The sequence below is a fragment of the Lygodium microphyllum genome, chromosome 22 (assembly GCF_053477565.2).
Source record: "Lygodium microphyllum isolate KBCC chromosome 22, Lygodium_microphyllum_v1.1.10, whole genome shotgun sequence".
Lineage (NCBI taxonomy): Eukaryota > Viridiplantae > Streptophyta > Polypodiopsida > Schizaeales > Lygodiaceae > Lygodium > Lygodium microphyllum.
The window spans coordinates 124,697,046-124,712,784 of record NC_141156.1 but is presented as its reverse complement, the minus strand read 5'-3'; positions in this window follow the sequence as shown (position 1 = coordinate 124,712,784).

Sequence of the window (15,739 nt, the reverse complement as noted above, 5' to 3'; positions counted from 1 at the left end):
ATCGAGGGAAACCCTAAGCGAGATGATAAGGGGACACAAGTCCTTAATCTTGACATGGAAGGTGGACCTCTAAAAACCATTGATGGCAAAGTTGATGCCAAGAAAGATAAGGAATTGCCAAAGAAGAAGGAAAAAGCCAAGAAAGAGGCACCAAAGCCAATTCAAAGACTAAAGGAGAGAATGGTTTGGCGGGAAAAGAGGGCTCTTGCTAGCTATCATGAATTTGATTTAATGAGTTCTCTTTGTGAAGTTAAGCTGCGGATGTAAACCTCTTGCAGTTAATCAAGTTGTTTCTAGGAGTGCATAAGGATTTCAAAAAGATTCTACACACTAGGTATATCATGGAGCCCTTGGGAATAGTGCAGATAAGAGATGATTGCTTTGAGCATGCTAAAAAGAATTATCAAAGGATAGTTGCATATCTTGATGGCATATTAGTGGATCATGCTATTGTAGACACATGATCCTCCATCAACATTACAAGTTTGGAATTGATGGAGAGACTGGGATTAGAAATTAAAAAATATGCCTCCACGATTCTCCAAATGGCTGATGACAGTTTAAGACAACCTAAAGGGTGCATTATTAAAGTCTACTTGACCATCGCTAATGTGGAATGCATTTTGGAATTTAGAGTTATCAAATTCATAGGGTAGCCTAGCTATTAAGTATTTTTAGGTAGGCCATGGATCTTACAAGAAGTGGACTATCATGTTGATATACTCGTCAGTTGCGCGGTTGATCTTTGGCAAAGGTGCTAGATGTGTAGTAGTAGATGCCTATCCTGAATCTCCTCAAAGTGAGAGAGTTTCTTTATCCTCTACAGAGATAGATACGTTGGAGAATGTAGCTAGTAGTGTGACATCATCAAATGATGAGTCCAACAAGGGGTCCACTACTACATAGGATATTTATCAAGTAACTTTGAATGAGCCAATAGAGGCTTAGGATAGGATAAGAATGTGGATGTAATTGAGTTGGATCTTGGTATGTGAATGATTCACGGCCAATCAAATTAGGTTCCATGCTTCGTTTGGAAGAAAGGAAGGACTATGTGTACTTAATTCAGAAATTCTGTGACATCTTTGCTTGGAGTTATGATGAGCTGAGAGGTATCCCTCCCAACCTGGCTATTCATACCATTCCCCTAAAGGAAGGTAGCCACCATGTGTGAAAAAAATTAAGGCATATGCCTTTCAAACTAAGGGACAGGCTATTTGAGGAGTTGACAAAATTGCATAAAGTTGGCCTAATATTTTCGATACAACACACTATTCATCAGTTGTTATCAGGAAGAAAAATAATAATCAGATTCGACTTTGCGTAGATTTCAAAGAGCTTAATAAGTAGATGGTTAAGGATTAGTATCTATTTCCATTCATTGATCAGATTTTAGATCAATTAGAGGATAGAAAAATCTATTCTTTTATGGATTGCTTTGCTAGATGTAGCCAAATGGCTATTTCAGAGGAACACAAATTGAAAGTGACATTCATCACCATATTTGGTATGTTTGTGTATCATGTGATGGCATTTGGGTTATGCAATGTGCACCAAGTTCTTGGCAATTTACAATTGATAAGACTTTTGGTGATATTTCCCCAAAGGAGTTAAAAGTTTTCATCGATGATTTGGGGAAGCCTCCACAAGGGAAAGATAGTTGATCATTTTAAGGAAATATTTTGAACGTTGTAGATAGTTCTGCATTGCCCTTAATCCACAAAAGTGTATCTTTGGGGTGCCCTATGGGTTGTTACTAAGCCATGTGGTTAGCTCAACTGGTTTTGTGATTGACCCTGAAAAGATAAAGGTTATAGACGCTATGAGTTTGCCACACACTCCAAAACTTTCTGGATACAAGACACCCGCTATGTGTAGTACCTAATGAGATGCCATTCATTCTTGAGGAATGCCATGATTTAGCATATAGGGGACATTTTTTTGGATGGCTTATTGCACAAAAAGCTCTCCATGCTAGATATTGGTAGTGGCCATCGATCTTCTAGGATGCTTTTAGTTATGTTAAGCTCTATGATGCACGATGCCAAGGAGAATCGTAAGCGACCTCTAAACCCTATTTTAGTTATGTTACCCTTCAAAAAATGGGGTATCAATTTTGTTGGACCAATATACCCTTCATTGACTACCTGACAACATTATATTATTGTAGCAATGGACTACTTTACAAAGTGGTTTGAAGCTCAAGCAACGCTGAAGGATAACACTAAGGAGACGGCCAGTTTCATTATGGAGCAAATTTTTTGCCATTTTGGTCCACCTAAGGAGATAGTGTCTGATCGAGGGACACACTTCTTGAATAAGGTTATGGTGGCCTTGAGAGAAGCTCTAAATATTAAACATAATAAAACTACCCCATATAATCCGCAAGCAAACGGTCAAGTTGAGAGTACGAATAAACAACTTGTAGGGATCTTATCCAAGATAGTGTTTGAAAGCAAGTGAGATTGGGATAAGAAATTGTATGTGGCAGTTTAGGCTTACAATATGACATTCAAGAGAGCTACAAGCCACACCTTATTCAAGCTAGTATATGAGAAAGAGTGTGTTTCATCGTTGGAAGTAGAGCTGCCCACTACTATGTGATTTGCTTTCAATCATTCATTGGGAGAGACAAAAGCATTGCAGGAAAGATTTATTTCTATTTCATATCTTGATGAAATTCAATTGCAAGATTTATTACATCAAGAGGTAGGGTAGAAGAGGATGAAATCACTTCATAAACTTTGGGCTAAGAAATATAAATATGTGAAGGGTCATTTGGTGTTGTACTATGATGCTCATCGTGAGTTATTTCCTGGTAAACTAGAACCCAAATGGGATGGACCATATAAAATTATCCGTATAAGAATGAATGACTCTATAGCCCTTTTAGCAAACTTGTAGGGGGTAGAGTTTAAAAATAAATTTAACTTTAATAATCTGAAGCCTTACTACGTGTAAGGGCTGATGACAAACTTGGTGCCTGTGCAGGTCCTTCATGATTCAGCTTTAACTTGTAGTAAGTACCATGACAACCGGATGGAAATAATCATTCCTTACCTTGAGCATCCATATTTAGAACAACATTACCACCAAGGTTGAGTGATTTGGTGGAGCAAAGGTTATCAGGTTATTGAGTGGCAAGATGGATCTTTCACATGGGATATTAAGGTCTATTTGCCACCCTTGTCAAAGGATTCTTACGAGCAATCCTATGGAGTTCAGCAAGGAAGGAGGGATTGTACTTGTTATACGTCCTCTCTCTCAGCTTGACTTTGATTATCATAAGTACGAGTGATCTAATTAGTATGGCATGGCCTATCACTGAAGAGTGGGTCTATAATTTGTATTTTGACGAAGCTTCTAAGAGGGCCCACTAAACCTGTGAGCATTGGTGTGATCGTTAAAGATCCCGAGAGTAGGGTTGTTATGAAAATGGGAGTATATTTAGGATACTCTTTTACTAATAATATGGTAGAATACAAGGCCTTGATTATGGGGCTAAATGTAGCATGATGTGGTGGTATCCACCAGTTATTAGTGAAAGGTGACTTGCAGTTTAGTAATCAACTAGGGGACCTATAGTGTGCGGGATTCCGTCCTACGGATGTACTATCATGCATCCTTGGATATGCTAAATATTTTTGAGATAGTGGCTTGTCATCTAGTTCCTCAACAGTGGAATCACTTTGTAGATTCCGTGGCCAATTATGCTTTTGTTGAAGCTGTCTTTTTCATAGGATCATTTATCGTCATATTCGTCGAACACCCCTCGCTATTTATATAGGGGGGTTAGCCAATAACCTGATGCACTTAGTGCAAGGCGTCGAGAGCCGTTATCCTTGGTCGGTCTTGTGCTTCAGTAGAGTTATGTCAGGACCAAGGGTTTGTTCTAGCAATACACTATTGAATAGTCATTTTGTAGATTATCTCATTAGGCCAAGAGGGCCAATTATTTTGTAGTGAAATGTCACATCTCATTAGGCCAAGAGAGCCATGTGTCTATTTTGTGTGGGTGCAATGGGTTTTGTTTTAGTGTTGTGCAAGACAAATTTAGCAAAATTTAGAGGGAGCCTCTTGCTATGGTGAAGCTTCTTATGACCAAGTCCAGGTGATGTTCTTCCTCCATCAATATTTTTTTTAAATGCTACATGTGTTTATGTACTTGGGACTTGTTCTTTTGTTAGGGATTGGCAATCAAGGCATGAAGTCCTAGGGTTAGGTTAGGTATATCTAAGGGAGGTTTGAGTAGTTGTCTACCTCCTATAAAGATATTGTTAGGCATTGAAATACCTATTTTTAGAAGGCAGTCCTAGTGACCTTGTTCTACTAGCTTGCCATGTAGCTATTCTAGGAATCTCTACGAGTGTGAGACAGTTAGAGAAGCCTGCCAAAATTAAAAGAAGAGAAAATTTGGAATATATATGAAATATAACAATACAAAGGTGTGTAAAAAGGGATTCTAGCCCCTGAAATAGAAAAGACAAGTAAGAAATAAAAAATCTTAAGAGCAGCTGATTATCGCCTTGCGAAGACTTGGTAGGTTCCTAGGGATGAGTCTGGCGACCTAGGGCCGATGCCTTGTCTTCCTAGGGGTAGCATCTAGCTGGAAAAGAAATTCTAAGGAAGGTTGGAGAGAAAAAGAAGTGAGTGCAAGAAAAAGATTAAATTGTCACCTTGTGAGAGCTTGGTAGGTTCTTGGGTACTGAGTTGAGGCTGATGCCCTGTTCTCCTTGGGTCACTATGCTCAGCTCCCTCCTTTTTACACGCCGAGTATGGAAACCTTGAAAGAAAATATGTCAAAAGAAAATATATGCTACTAGGCTATAGGAGTCCTCGCCTAGTAGGTGTTCTTGGTCCAGTTCTCCTTAGTTGGGACTGTAGTTCAGGCCACCACCTAGGACGACTTCTTTGATGGTTCTTCTTAGCCAATCTGTATTGGAACAATTGGTTAGCAATTGGCTCTGAACTTTTATTAGATTATGTTGGGCTTATTATTGTGGAATTTCATGCCTTGATTTGGTCAGGGGGTAGGGTGAAAGCTATTCTTGTGCTTTGTTGAGTATTCTGTTTTGTGGTAGGTTGATACTTTTTATGGTTGTTGTTTGTGTCCATCAGTTCGTGGAATTCGATGGGCTAAGTCGCCCTACCCCATGGTTTCCACCAATGAGAGTTGGATTTTGGGACCCATTTTTGAAGCGAAAAAGTGGTGCGAGAGGTGTAAAAGACCAAATTTTCATGCAAAATGAAAAAGTTGCAAATCGATGAGATGGAGTTCGATGCCAGGAACACAATGCAAGGCTTGGTTCATCGATTGGAGTTTGTTTGACCCCCCATTTAATCCCTGCAAGGTTTTGTGTTATAAAACAGCTATGTGATCTGGGAGCCAAAAAGTGTGTGATGGAGGCCAGTTCATAGATTTTGATGCCATGGAATCATTTGGCCAGACGGATCTCAAATCTGAGTTCATTTGCCCCTCCAAAATGCAAAAATTCACTTGCTAGGCAATGTGAATACCCAAAGTGTGAACCATATATTTTATAAATGAAATCAATGAAATGAAACATTAAAAAACATGTAAATTTTCCGTCGTGAGCAAGGACTGGACAAAACAAATCTTGTGCCCCAAATTTGTGGGATTTTGTGTATCTCCAATGCTAGGGATAAGAGAGAGATGATTGCACATCCCTGATCTATTTCTCAAGGGCTTTGATTTGACTATGGACACACAGATTTTTAGCCAAGGAATCAAAATGTTGATTTTTAGTATTTCTCTCTCCTCTTGTTGTGTGTTTCCATGGTTAATTCTATGAGAGCAGGAGGTGGACTGATATGAAAGATTTTGATCATGGGATGATGTTGGAGCATAAAGGATCATAGATCAAGGTTGGAAGGACCATCTAGTGACTGTTGGAAAGCAGCAATGGGCCTCCAATCACAAGACATGTATGTCGTAAGAAGGCACGGTTCTATGAGTAAGTGATAAATTTAATTATTTTATGACAATTTTTTGTTGGAAATGGTTACATTTGGTTGCCACTACTCTAATCCATCAAAAATGTTAGACAAAATCAAGAAAAATTAGTCATCTAATAATTTCTTTGTAAACATGCAAAACCTGCAACATTGCGGTTTAAGAGAAATCATGCATTTTTGGGGTTTTGTTGTGTGTGTAGTGTTTGTATGGGATGGAATATGATAGAAAATTTATTCTTAATAAATCAATCAATCAAAATCAATAAATCAAAAAATAAGGATAATTATCAATAAATAAATAGTGAAAAATAAGAGAAAATGGTAAAAATAGATTTTTTTGCATCCAAAAGTTAGAGAAAATTAATATTTGTGTTTGTGAATGTATGATAAGGCTGAGGCATGAGCTCTAACATTAGTTTGGCCTTATTTATATGTTAAAGTGGGTTTTTATTGCTTTCATGAAGGAAAAAGATATAAAAATCACTCTACAAACCTACCACTGAAGGCACCATCTTAAGCGGTAGGGAGAAGGGGGGCGTTAAAGGGCTAATAATACGCTAAATTTTGATGTTTTCTAATGCATGTCATATAGGATACGTGTGATTTAAAATTAAGAGGGTCTAGTATAGCACGAGAATGCTCAGTGTGCGCAACACAACAATCTTAGAAGAAGGGCATCTCAAGGCTAATCCTCGAGGTGTAGGAGAGTCGTATTGGGGCCACTGCAGTCGCCAAGGGGCACGCCCTTTGTTTGTGCTTATGTGGTGTATAACACCAATATGTGTAGGACCCTCTTTGAGGAGTGTTGGAAGGGTTATCCATTGGATTACAATTCATACAAATGCAAATTTCTATATTCGAGGTTAGAGTAGTATATACCCCTTAGATACTCCTAGCCATGATGCCATGTGGGGTGGTTTGAAATGTGTAGTAGAGGCCTGGCTAGTGCCTTAGAGCCAGTGCCCGGCCTGTTTTAGGTCCTGACACTAGTTGATCAAGGCCACTAGATGTACCTAATTTGAGGACCCCTAGATGCAATGCAATGATTATGTGTACATTTGTTCAATTTGGTTTTCTTTTTCTTTGTTTTTTGAATAATACAACAATGCCATACAATGGGGATTTTTAGCCTTATATATAGGAGAGATCAAAGGGATGGCAAAATTTGGAAGGCTGAGAAGCATCACACATTGTCCTTAAGCCTTGATTTGTCATTTTATGAAGAACCTATTGTTGATGTGAAGAGTTTGAAGTTTGAGAGATGATTGAATACCTTGGTAGCTGTTGTACTTCATGTTGGAATGGTAGAGAGCTTTAGGTAGTAGTTGAGGTTTGCTCGACAAAATCGACTCCTTGATCTCAAATTTCTTCTTGTGTTTCCTAGGTTTTTGTTGAGAATCCCACACGTCCATGGCTTTAGTCTTTCTTATGTCCATGAGCTCTTCCATAGCTTACTAATTTGTTGCTCCTTTGTTGCCATCATAAGTGTATCATTTGCCACCTATTTGTTTGCATTCACTTGATAAAAATTGAGAGCATATTGCAATCAATTTCAATGAAGATTTAAATTTTTAAGAATTGTTGTATAAGATCACTTAGCAGTTTGTGTTGTTAATAATTAGTTGCTTCTGCTTACTCTCTCCCTAAATAAAAAATCTTGCAATGCTTTTGAGTGTTGCAGGGATACTAATAGTGTGGTGTATATGGAATTTTTAGATATTTTTTATTTTTATTTTATAAAAATTGTAATGGAGAAGTGTTGTGAATCATAGTATAAGGTTACTCTGCCAAGATTTAAGCCATTGATAGAATTCAAGATTGTATTGGAGTGAAGCATATGTGTCGAGAAGTGGTAATTTTGTAATTAGGATTAGATATATAGCAACATCAAGTACACACCTCCTTGGTTTAATCTACTTGTAACATGAAGTTCTTCTTTGTATGAATTTTTTCAAGCAAGAGAAGGTTTAAGAATGATCCAACTAGCACAACTCATACAATGGCAAGTACTCATAGAGAGGTTAGAGTTATGTATGTTGGGTTGATTTGGGATTTCCATGTGCCATTTCTTTGCTATAAAATTTTCATGAGTTGACTTCCAAGGCTCTCATAGTGTACCATACTTGCTCGAATGAGCTTCCATCCTCTATTTTCTATTTTAGTGTTGATATTTCCTCAATGGTTTGGGGGCACAATGCATTATGGAATGTGGAGACCAAATGGTGTGTTCCTCGTTAGGGATGAGTCTTAGAAGGTCATCAAGGTGGTCATTATATTTCTTGCTAAGTTGTTCCTACTCCTTCTCAAGATAGTGGGCATGTCAAGAATTTCTCAAATTCTTCAAGTAGGATTCCAACATCAGACCAAGCATAGACATGACCAAGAAACATGATTTTATTACTCAATTCCTTAAGCAAGGAAATCACTGTTTGATTTTTATTTTGGGAAATTTCCATTGCAATATCCTTTAATTCTCTCATACGTGCAAATGAGATGCCAACTAAGTTAGAGGCTTTTGTCAGGTTGAGCTTGACTTGAGAGCTATTGACTCACTTGGGCACATTGGTTTTGTGCGAGGATCACTCTTTTCTAAGGCATTAAGAGTATGCTCCTTGGTGGAGTTCGTGGATTTAGTCACAACTAGAAAGTGCGATTTTTGTGGTTCCACATCTTGATGGAAAGTAGTAATTACTAAGTCGGTGGTTTTGATATTGATAGTAGTTAAGGACAATTGCTATTTTCGTCCCTGGGTTTGCTTGGAATGACTCTTGGGGTTAAGGGGTTCATGTATGTCACTGGTCCCTTGTGGATATGTCTTTAAGGATTGTGATTCTTCCCCTTTTGACTTACTATTAAGAGATTTTCTAGGAGGCATGGACTCTTGGCCTAGATGTTTAGGATTATTGCTCTTTTCTCCTCTATCAGTGTTAGGGAAGGTCATGGACAAGTCACTTTGCCTTGCATCCTCAAATGAAGGAGAGGGTTGTGCTAGGGTAAAATCAAGAGATAGATTAGCTTTTGTGTTACATAGCTGTGGTTAAACCACTTGAGGAAGTCATGGTTGTATAGAAGTCAAGCATAGCCATCCAAAATTTTTGAATCTTGGGTAAGGCAAAACACATATGCACTAACATCTAGAACCATGCTTTGTACTTCTAGCCTGCTAGCCACATGTAAATCTCCTTCTACATCGAGTTTATCATATAAGGGATGTTTATTGGTGTTAGGGCTCGAATTCCATAATCTATTTAGTACCTTTATACCTTAGTACTTATATGCATGTGGGATTTTAGGATCAACATGTGTAAATCAACTTTATATTTCATATGATGTTCACTTAATGTTCAGGCACTTGTCTTGAGAATCAAAAAGTTGTATCTTTTCAGATTCTGCGTGATCAAGAATGAGAAATATTTTAGGATAACACCAAAATATGGTCGATGATGTCTAATTTTATTTATCTATCTTGCTCTCCTAAATATTAATGATATCTACTTCAAGTTATTCAATTAGGAATGGTCATGAGATAATAGTAAATTATTTGACCATTTTTAGGAGAGTCGCATCCATTGGATAATTATAATATGTATTTCATGTTTGCATATTGTTATTAAATATTAAATTATTAATATGGCTATAAATAGATTCAGGAAGTTATTTGTAGCAATAGGATTGTTTTCAGACAGATTAATGTGTTCAGTGTTCCTGTTGTGGTCTTGAGCGGCCATAACAATTGGATAGTGGCTAAAATCTTGATACCATGGACAATTGATAATAGTCATAGGGATGTGGGGGTGACATATGTGGGGTCATGTATAGAGGTCCAAAGAGATTTTCTTTGCTAAGCTATTATCATTAGCCAATGGCCAATTTTAGGTGCTAGATTATGATTAGAATGCCATTTGTGCTCAAAGGCACCTGGTCCATTCTGTTTGTATTCTATTGCCTTTATTTTTCATTTTCTTGTCTCAGGAAGGACAATGTAGAAAGATGGAATTAAACTCAACTCTCTAGTTGTGGCTTTTACTATAACTTTTATGACTTCTTCGCTAATCGCTATGTAACGAGAGTTGATGTGTTATTACTCATCCCACATTGATGGCTTTTCTAAGAGCTTGATGTGCTTGTTGATCTCATTGATTTCCCAATATCATTGTAGATATATGCTCATGTGAGTGATGCCAACTTATTATCTCCTTGGACTAAATACTCCATTGGTGGCTCATTAGTTTGTTGCACTATCTCTTTAGTCATCTTCTCAATAATTTTCTTCTTGTGCCTAGGCTCTAAGTGCATTCAAGGTTCTGGATGTGATGAAGAAGTTTTTGGAACATCACTTTTGAGAGTGGATTGTTCTTCCTTTGTGGATATGGCCTCTATCATAGCCAAAGTTTGTGAATGTTGAGATTCCCATTGGAAAATAGTAACAATTGAGTCAAACAACTTGCTACTTTTGTTGGTTGAGGTTAACTGTTTGGTCAAATCCTTATCCTTGTTGGTTGTGGCAATATTTTTGGCTACCTTTTTTATGGGTTTATTTGCATAAGTTGAGTAGTCACACAAGGTTGTTTCTATTGGGCTTCCTATTTTTGGTCGGTTGAAGTTGATTTAGGAGACTCAGAACTCCTAAGATGGCTAGTCATAGCCTCTGGTGGGGCTGCTCATATTGCCTAAATGGCTCTAGTTTCTCTTTCATTGAGCATTCCTTCTCAATTGGAGTGGAACATTGTGAATGCACCTTTCTCCCTCTTTTGAAGTTGATGGCTTCTTAGCTATTATCTATCTTTTTTTGGATTGGAAAATAACATTAAGCAATTGTGTTGTAGGTATGTTGAGTTGGGCTTCCTTTTTTTGATAGGTAAAGTCGAGCTTCTTGCTTTGTATCTTAGGTGGCTCAATTTCTCAAATGGTTTTATTCTAGACCTTAATCTACATTTAGGTATTTTCCTTTGATTCCTTGATTTAGGTGAATTTTGGGCTATGACTAATAGAGGTGGTGATGTAGATGGTTTGGGTAACCAAATCCATAGATTTCCTCCGTAATACCTTGAGCATGTAGCACTACTTTGGGACCCATTGCAACATTGTAATAACTCTTTGTCAACATTTATGGTGGTATTCCTAGGATATTTGTCTTTTTTGCATGGGGCTCTATGTCTAGTAGCATTGAGATCTACTTGGGAGCTATTTGGTATGTTGATCTTTGCACTAGAAGTGGGGAATTGCATACTAATAGGAATCCACTTTTATTCTTATGCCTTTTGAGAGTCCTCTAAGAATTGCCTACACTCTTATCTAGGGTCTCTATCAAGCTCAGAGATTGATTATTTGTGATGGGACCTGAAATGGGCCGGCACTGGCTATGGCACTAGCCGGACCTCGTGCTCATGACACACAAACACCCTCACGGCCTCGCAGACCAGGAGCGTCAATCTAATGCTAAAGGACAAACCGCCCTAAAGCTTAATTCAGGCGTTTATAGTTTATAGTCCAACATTTCCCTTAAACTCCTCAAAGGGAGAACCCAAAGTACATAAGCATAACACCTCGTCACACACACATAGGAGGCACCCCACCGACTAATAGTCGGAGCCCCATTGCAGCTCTCCTGCATCTCAGGGATTGGCCCTTTGATGCGCTGCTAAACATACAACACATACGAACACCAACTCCTCTCAAGGTACCAATATTTTACGTTCCAGGATGTACCATTACAACAATTTCCCTTTTAGGACCCAACGACTAACCTACAGCTTGGGGCGTCCTCTCACACTCATCGTTGGTCACAACCTAAGGAAGACAGGTGCCATGCATCCAGGAGGTTTTTCTAATACCTTTTAATTATTATGCTTAATGCAAATCATGTATGGCTATGTGCTTAGACAAAAGAAAAATCAGCATCGTGCATGGTGCATAAAGCATTCTTTCCATGAATTTCACTAATGCGTGCTGCGTTGAAATGAGGCACCGAGCCATGTGCTCATGCTACCATCCTCTTTATTTAAACCGTTTCCTATTTGCCAAGTGTAATGCATAAATCAAATCTTCTCTTATCTTTCAATATTTCAGCCCCTCTTCACCTAACTCTTAATATTTTGCATTATTGATCAGTTAGATAGGGTTTCTATGCATTTTTCCCTTTTAAAAGAATGATAAGTACCCACAAAACATAGAAACGGGGACAAACCGAGTCCAACCTCATGCTTTTCCATCGTTATACATTGCACAAACATAGATATAATTTTTCCTAATTTTTCTCAATCCATTTTCTATTTTTTCCTAATTTTAAACCCATTTTCTCCATTTTTAGGGATTTTTTTCTATTTTTCTTTAATAAATAATGATTGAAAATGAAAATTGATTGTGGGCTATGGCCCTTAGATTCATTAACAGCAAAAACTCAGATTTAGTTGGTGTGACATATCATATTTCTCATTTATATAGCAAAAACCCCAATTTTACCCTTAAAACACGTGTTTTCATGTATTTTAACACTAATTCCTGCTATGTAGCCTTATATTTTCTGATTTTCAGGTTGCAAACAGTTGAAATCATGGCAGACAATATCATAATGAACTTTCATCCCATATGAACAAGGTTTCATAAAGCAAATAACATAAAAATATCATTTTTCTTCATAAAAATAGCATTACCGCTTATTTTCAGGTCTCGGTTTCTTGGTCTTGATTACGGGACTGATTTCTAGCATGCATTTAATGCTCGGCATCTTCAAGAACAACACTCTTTATGTCTTCATCCATCCGGAAGCAATCCGATCTCATCCAGACAAGCTTTCCTCCACCATTCTTCATTGTCTTCTTCCACACAAGAACAGCCCCTTAAGGGAGAGAGAGGGAGGAGAGAGAAAGACAAAAATCAGATATCTTCATCCAGGCCACCATTTGACGGGTGAAGCAACGCGATAGAATCAGCATACAAAGGGTAGGCAAGGGCCATTGTCAAATGGGGGGGTTGCTTGCAAGCAGGGATCACCATCATCATCTCCCATGGCGCATTTTTCGGGCACAGGGAGATGGCGCCTCCTCACATCTTTTCTCATCCTCTTCTTGCCCATGATTTGATGCCACATTAAAATGCTACATTCCCCTCCCAAGGGTCATGACCATTTGGCCAAACTTTGGTCCACCTCTTCAAATCTTGCCCATTTGTTGGCCATTTCCCCGTCCGGTGTCCAAATCGAGTGCTGTAAATTTCTGCGTATCCGGCTTGACATCCCGCATTGTCTGATAACTCCTGACAATCTGCACGCCAGTCTGAAAATTATCAAAAATTAACAAGTTTCGTTTGGGCGCCTTTAAAGCACTTGACGCTTAAAGTCATCCTAGCTGGAGCCGCCGCCTTTGACGTTGAATATTTTTCCCTTGATATTCGTAATTTTTAGCTATTTTTAAGCACTTCTCGGCATCAAAACTCTGCTCTCATTAGCGACCACGGGATAGGGCGACTCAGCCCATCGAATCCCATAGTAGATCTGCACAAAACAACCAAAGGAAGCATCAAGCTGATACAAAATAGATACATACTAAACACAGCACAATGCTCACCCTACCCCCTGACAAAACCAAGGCATGACATCCACAAGGAGTAGGCCTAGCATAATCTGAGAAAAGGTCCCAAGCTAGTCACTAACCAACTACTCCAACATGGCCAAACTAAAAAGAACTATCAAAGAGGTTGCCCTGAGTGGTGGTCTGGACTACCTACCTAACTAAGGACACCACAACGAGGAGCTCCTACTAGGCGAGGACTCCTATAGCCTGATCAAGAAGTATTTTCTATTACCACATTTTTTCTTTTAGGGTTTTTATTTTCCATACTCGGGCGTGTAAAAAGGAGGTAGCTGAGCGTAGTGACCCAAGGAGAACAGGGCATCGGTCTCAGGTCATGTCTTGGTACCCAAGAACCTACCAAGCCCTCGCAAGGCGACACTTAATCCTTTTCTAATGCTCACTTTTATTTTCGCTTCAACCTTCCTTACTTTCTTCTTTTTCCAGCAAGAAGCCACCCCTAGAAAGACAAGGCATCGGCCCCGGGTCTGAATCGTCCCTAAGAACCAACCAGGCCTTCATAAGGCGATGATCAACTGCTTATAAATTTTCCTTTCTTTTCCTTTCTATTTTTATAGGGGGTTAGAACCCCTTTTTACACACCTCTGTATATATTGATTTTCTTTCAAGATATTCAGGATTTTATTTGCATCATCATTATTTTCTTCTTCGGCAGGCTGCTCTAACTGCCTCAGAACTAATAAGAACTCCTAGAATGGCTGCCTAGCAGGCTAGCAGAATAGGGTCTCTAGAACTCCCTTCTAAAACAGGTCTTTTGATGCCTGGCAATGTCTTTACAGGAGGCAACGACTACTCAAACCTCCCTCAGACATACTTAACCTAAACCTGGGACTTCATGCCTTGGATGACGATCCCCAACAAGAAAAGAAAATCCCCTACAAGTACGCAAATACATATAACATAAAACACGGTACTCATAAAGGAGAGATATCACCTGGATAGGGCCACAAGAAGCTTCCGCGCAACAAAAGGCTCCTTGCAAGCTCTTCTTCCGAACCCGTCTAGCACAAAACTAAAACAAGAAACCATTAACCTCACCTGCACTAAACAGACAACTGGCCCTCTTGGCCTAATGAAATAAAATAGTAATACCTCACAAAACTGGCCCTCTTGGCCTAACGAGATCAAACAGAATAGCACCTACACATCCCTCCCTGAAAAAGCACAGATATACAATAATAAGCTCTTTTCCAAGGAGGAAAAACAGGCTCGCAACCCTAAACTAAATGCATAAGGTTATGACCCATTCCTCCTGCATATATAGCAAGAGGCGTACGCATAATATGTTGTCTAATTAACCTATGGGTCCAAGATAATAACGGTAGATTGGTCTCGACTACTCTTTGCGTCACCCATATCAACCATCGTCTGCCATATATTGCATGCTCTGATAACATTCCCCGCAAGCGACCGGGTCATGTTTCATCATTGATAACAATATCCAAACTAGGACCACAATTGAAGAAGAGGTTTTCCTCATAAGCAAGATTTGCCAATGAATTCGCAAACTGATTCCAGTAACGTGGAATCAGTTGTTGAAAATACACTCTCTCAAACTCTTCAAGTAGGGTCATCGTAGTCCGATGATACATACAAAGAATGGGATTCCGCACTGTTTATGTCCCATCTAGCGGATTCAGGATCAACTGGGAATCCCCTTTTACTAACAATCGATGAATATAATCTTGTTTGGCAATATGCAGTCCCATAATCAAGGCTTTATACTCCGCCATATTGTTAGTGAATCCTACCCCGAGATAAGCAGCTAACTTCATCGTAACTCTTCGTCGGGATCTCGGATTACTACTCCAACACTCCATTTTTTATTAGGGCCCTTGGACGCTCCGTCAAAATATAATGTGTACGTCCACAATGGGTTTACACAGCCGACCATCAGAACTCCTCTATTCGTAATTATGGTAATCAAAGTTTACCATGTTGAGAGGATGAATTGACGGCTCCATCCCACCTCCTTCATTGAACTCAACAGGGATACTTGTCAACAATCGTAAGCAATGATGGCAGAAGACTTTGATCTCCCACACAAAGGTTCCGTCTTCTTGCTCAATCACTTTGTATCCTTTGCTTCACCAGATAAGTTTCCCCTGATGGTATCTCTGCTCCAGATATGGGTGCTCCAAATAAGGGATTAACCGCCCCATCAACCAACTTTT